Raw genomic sequence first — 6,127 nt, 5'->3', positions numbered from 1 at the left:
TCATCCCCTCCGCTCCTCCCAGGACCTCCTGCTCTCTAGCTCCCTTGGTACCTCCTCCCATGCTCGCCTTCAGGACTTCTCCAGAGCCTCTCCCATCCTCTGGAACTCCCTGGCCCCGTATATACGATCAGCCCCTAACCTGTCCACCTTTTAGGAGATCCCTGAAAACTCACTTATTCAGGGAAGCCTATCCCACACCCACCTAACAACTGTCCCTGTGCCACCCCCATGCAATCATTCCCCTGCATCTATTACCTTTTGTACCACCCCCTCCCTTTAGAATGTAAGTTCTACGATCAGGGCCCTTCTGTATTGAACTTTACTGTAATTGTGCTGTCCCCCCCCCCCCCCCTACATTGTAAAGCTCCAGTTGGTGCTATATAAATTATGTATAATAATAATAATAATCTATCCTCTGGCATGGGGAGGATGTAACTGCACAAAGGTACCTCCTAACTTTCTTCTTTTTTTGGATAGAATTGAGTCTTTAAAAACCTTGGATTTTTATTTGTCGGCCCGCACATTGATGAAATTTCCTTTTGCATCCTGTACTGGTGACCATACAGGAAATAAGGAGAAATCTTCCCGAAAGGGACACAACAATAAAAATGGCACAAGATCTAAACCGTTATCGTTTTAAAACTGTACTGGCTGGAGAATCACTTTAAACCCTGTGGTTTGGGATTACTGTGCGATCAGGAATTTCTGGCTGCGGAGAACCGGCTGTGGAAGCCACTTGAATATCTAAGCAGCATAAAAAGGGGGGTGTTTTCCACGTAAAGGAGAAGCAGCTGGAACATGGCAGGGTGAGGTCATCGTCATCCCCGTTAAAATATTTAGGCCACTCAAGATCTAAAGAAGACCAGCCAAATCTGGAAATACTGCACGGAGATAAAGTCTGCAGACTGTGAGGAATCTCTCACTAATGACGCGTCCCTGGCAGCGACAGAACTGGAGGAGAATGGAACCGACCCTTAGACTTGACAAGCTGGCAGTCCTTCTGCTGCAATTACTGTATATACGAGCTAATGTCGCTTCTTGGCCTTTTGGCTAAGATCAAGTGTAGTATCTGTTCTTATCAGTTACCAGGAGGTGGCGCTTGCTTCCGTCCCTGTTCTACGGCGAGGTGGAGCAGGGGTGGCGGTTGCTATGCAAAACCTGCTAGTGTGAAGGTAACCCGGAGCGGTTCGTACACGAAAGGGAAGCCTTCTGATGATGGAGAACCACTGGTCGGCACCAGGGGAGGGGACCCTGGCCTTCTGGCCTGGATTGGGGCAGCTTTAGCTCCGGTCAGTTTTTTCGGGAGGGAACGTTGGTTCCCCTTTCTCCCACCGGGGGAACGGCCTGTACTTCCCGAATGTAATTAGGTAGGAGTGATGGGAGCGAGGGTGAGGCCTGATGGCAAAGGGCTCTCACTAAGCTCCTGGATCTACATGCCTTTATGGTTGGGGTGAGGGCTGCTGTGGTCTGGGCTGGGGGTTCGGGGATGCTTTTATTGAAAAGCCTATGGTGATGTGCCCCTGAAGTGGCAGTTCAGGGGTGCCTTACTTTCACTGTGCTTTGTCACACTGATGTTTGGCACCTTGGTCACGTCAATGTAAACATGCTTTTTCACACCTGCCTCTAGGGCTGGCCTTTTGGCAAGGACCAGAGGAGTTTTGGATTCCTGGCTGGAGGGCCTGGTCATTGTATTCACAATGGCCACTTTTTCACTCTCCCTCTTCACTATCCCTTCCCCACTTTATTTATATATTTAATTTTTTGTGTGTGTTTGTCGCGTTTTGTGTCGTCACTTGCACGTTTGACGAGTAGGGTGTCGGTCCTCGGGCCAACCCTGAAAGTTGTGTGGGAGGGTGGACATAGGCCTTCTGGCTTGGTTTGCCCTCTCTTTGGGGGGTCTCCCTTCGGGGGAGCCCCTACTCTAGTATCTGGTGGGTCTGTTTCGGCAGACCTTCCGGAGAAAGGCGGTCGTCTGGCTTCGGCTAGATGGGCCATGTATTGGTACCTCAGTCCCAGTCTGGATCCTAACGCCCCGGGGGATCAGGGTAAGGTCCTTCCTTGTGGAGGATAGCAGACACCCGTGGCACGTTTTTGTGTTTCACTCTTGATGTGTGTGCACTTTTTTTGGCACCGGGTGGAAGTTTTTGGGTGTGTTTTGCACGCCATAGGCTTAAAAAATATACGAGCAAATGTCCTAATTACTGTCTATTCCAGGGTTCCTCCAGAGGTTGGTAGGAGGTTCCTTGAGCAATGAACAATGTCTGCCTCTCAGATAAGTTCCCACTGACACCATTGATCTTTTTAGCTATCTGTAAGGGGGTATTCTCAAAGACCACAAATGTAACCAGCATTCTTGTGACCATCACACTAATATATCATGAGTTATAGATATAGTAATGCCTGGGGTTCCCAGAGCCTGGAAAGGTTTTTCAAGGGTTCCTTTGTGTTGAAAAGGTTTGAGAAAGGCTGGTCTATTCTAAGGATGGTTGGATCCACCATTGAGTTCAGTGACCGCAGATGAGTACAAAATCCCAGTTCAAGGCTCATAGTATTGAGGTAAATCCTAAGGCCGCGTACACACGGGCGGACTGTCTGTCCAACTTAGTCCGCTGAAACACATTTCAGCGGACAGTCCGCTCGTGTGTGGGCTTCAGCTGACTTTTTCAGCGTGCAGTCTGGCGGACTAAGTCTTTCGGAATTTCCGTAATATTGTCCGTCCAACTTTGGTTTCAGCGGACAGTCCGCTCGTGAGTAGGCAAGTTGGACGGACTAAGTATGGCGCATGCTCAGAAAGGATTTACACGACCGAAGGTTGCATTGCAGTGTATTGGACGTCGTATTTCTAGTCCCGTCGTACGTGCTGTACACGTCATCGCGCAAGCTTTCAACGGACTGTCTGTTCATCGTGTGTGGTCAAGTCCGTTCATTCAAAAGTATGACGGACTGTCTGTCGGATTGTTTGACTGACTTAGTTGGCCAGACAGTCCGCCCGTGTGTACGCGGCTTAAGACCCTTCAAAGGTTAGATCCATCAAAAGCTGGCATCTCATGTATGGTTGCTGTTATGGACAAAGGATTGTGGACACCAGACCATCATGCCTATCTATATGGCCAATCGTAGGTGGAGGCTGCTCTAAATGATGGTGTCTCCAGTAAGGTACTGGAATTGCTACAACAAAGGCATTTTAAACAATTTTGCGCATTCAACATTTTGGAAACAGTTTGATGAAGGCCCTTTTCTGTTCCGGCATAACTGTGTCCCTGTGCACAAAGCCAGCAACCTTTGGCCATATAGTGTGATGTGTGTGAAAAAGTTTCCCAAACCGTGTGGTTTTTCTTATGACATTAGCACAGTTATAGAGATATCGGTGGAAAACTGCCGTTTTTCTTCATTGTTGACCAGAGTAGAGTTTCTTCTTAAGTAGAAATAGACTTTAGAGGCAAGTGTTGGGCAGATGTGCTGCTGATAGCCCCCTAATATGACCTACAGTGTCCCCAGCACTGCTCGTACGATGCAGGAATGTCCCCCCTCCCCCCCCCACCACATGCTACAGGAACGTCCCCCACACCCCCATCACATGACACCAAAACGTCCCCACGCCCCTCGTCTGACACTGAAACATCCCCAGCACCCCCTGTATGACACAGGAATGTCCCCAGCGCCCCTTGTACGACACAGTAACTTCCCCAACACCCCTGTACAACACAGGAACGTCCCCAGCACCCCCTGTACGACACAGGAACGTCCCCAGCACCCCCTGTATGACACAGAAACTTCCCCAGCACCCCCTGTACGACACAGGAACATCCCCAGCACCCCCTGTACGACACAGGAACATCCCCAGCACCCCCTGTACGACACAGGAACTTCCCCAGCACCCCCTGTACGACACAGGAAGGTCCCCAGCACCCCCTGTACAACACAGGAACGTCCCCAGCACCCCCTGTACGACACAGGAAGGTCCCCAGCACCCCCTGTACGACACAGGAAGGTCCCCAGCACCCCCTGTACGACACAGGAACGTCCCCAGCACCCCCTGTATGACACAGGAACTTCCCCAGCACCCCCTGTACGACACAGGAACATCCCCAGCACCCCCTGTACGACACAGGAACTTCCCCAGCACCCCCTGTACGACACAGGAACATCCCCAGCACCCCCTGTACAACACAGGAACGTCCCCAGCACCCTTTGTACAACGCAGGAACGTCCCCAGCGCCCCTTGTGTGACACAGGAACTTCCCCAACACCCCTGTACGACACAGGAACGTCCCCAGCACCCCTTGTACGACACAGGAATGTCCCCAGCACCCCTTGTACGACACAGGAATGTCCCCAGCACCCCTTGTACGACACAGGAACTTCCCCAGCACCCCTTGTGTGGCGCAGGAACGTCCCCAGCACCCTTTGTACGACACAGGAACGTCCCCAGCGCCCCTTGTGTGACACAGGAATGTCCCCAGCGCCCCTTGTGTGACACAGGAACATCCCCAGCAACCCTTGTACGAAACAGGAACGTCCCCAACACCCCTTGTGTGGCGCAGGAACGTCCCCAGCACCCTTTGTACGACACAGGAACGTCGCCAGCGCCCCTTGTGTGACACAGGAACGTCCCCAGCACCCCTTGTGTGACACAGGAACGTCCCCAGCAACCCTTGTACGAAACAGGAACGTCCCCAACACCCCTTGTGTGGCGCAGGAACGTCCCCAGCACCCTTTGTACGACACAGAAACGTCCCCAGCGCCCTTGTGTGACACAGGAACGTCCCCAGCACCCCTTGTGTGACACAGGAACGTCCCCAGCACCCCTTGTGTGACACAGGAATGTCCCCAGCACCCCTTGTACGACACAGGAACGTCCCCAGCACCCCTTGTACGATACAGGAACGTCCCCAGCACCCCTTGTGTGGCGCAGGAAGGTCCCCAGCAACCCTTGTACGACACAAGAACGTCGCCAGCTTCCCCTCGCATGACACAGGAACGTCCCCAGCCCTTCTCATATGGCACAGGAATGTCCTCAGGCCCCCTCATCTGACAGCATGAATGACACAGGAACATCTTGAAAAGCGACATGTGGCACAAAGATGTGAAGAACTTGTGGAATTCCATGACAAGTGTCCACATTCATGGAGATGAATTTTATATCTGTCGAGAATTTCAGAGGATTTTTTTATTTTATTTTCCATCTGCGGAGGTTTTCCCTCAATGTTGACCAGAGTAAAGTTTCTTTTTAAGCAGAAATACACTTTAGAATCAAATGTTGGGCAGATGTGGTGCTGAGGATAGCGCCCCCCCCCCCCCATATGACACAAAGATGTCCCCAACACTCCTTGTATGATGCAGGAACGTACCCAAGCCCCCCCCCCCCCCTCTTTGTACGATACAAGAATGACCCCAGACCCCCCCCCCCCTCGCATGGTACCAGAACACCCCCAGGCCCCCTTGTATGACAAAGGAACATCTCCAGCTCACCTTGTCTGACAGAGGAAGGTCCCCAGACCCACTGGAATGATACAGGAATGTCCTGAACACTGACATGTGCCACAAAGATGTGGAGAGCTTGTGGAATTCCTTGTCAAGTGTCCACATTCACGGCCAAGCATTTTATTTCTGTTAATTGTGAAGAATTTTTTATTCTCAGTCTGTGGCCATGAGGAATCTCACCATAAGTATCCTGTAGATAGATAGATAGATAGATCCATCACACACACTATATTGCCAAAAGTATTGGAACACCTGCCTTTACTCACATAAACTTTAATGGCACCCCAGTCTGTAGGGTTCAATATTGAGTTGGCCCACCCTTTTCAGCTATAACAGCTTCAACTCTTCTGGGAAGGCCGTCCACAAGGTTTAGGAGTGTGTCTATTGGAATGTTTGATCATTCTTCCAGAAGAGCATTTGTGAGGTCAGGCACTGATGTCGGATGAGAAGGCCTGGCTCGCAGTCTCTGCTCTAATTCATCCCAAAGGTGTTCTGTCAGGTTGAGGTCAGGACACTGCACAGGCTAAGCAAGTTCCTCCACCCCAAACTTGCTCATCCATGTCTTTATGGACCTTGCTTTGTGCACTGGTCCAAATCATTTGGTGGAGGGGGGATTATGGTGTGGGGGTTGTTTTTCAGGGGT

General features: G+C 51.1%; 1 pseudogene; it reads left to right on the top strand.

The window, feature by feature from the left end:
• The first annotated feature begins 1,030 nt into the window (after nt 1–1,030).
• On the top strand, nt 1,031–1,210 carry LOC143950442 (U2 spliceosomal RNA; annotated as a pseudogene).
• Nucleotides 1,211–6,127: the final 4,917 nt, after the last annotated feature.

This window comes from Lithobates pipiens, unplaced genomic scaffold (assembly GCF_037356315.1).
Source record: "Lithobates pipiens isolate NorthernLeopardFrog02 unplaced genomic scaffold, aLitPip1_a1.2 Scaffold_30, whole genome shotgun sequence".
Taxonomy (NCBI): Eukaryota; Metazoa; Chordata; class Amphibia; order Anura; family Ranidae; genus Lithobates; species Lithobates pipiens.
This window is presented reverse-complemented; position numbering and strand designations above follow the sequence as displayed.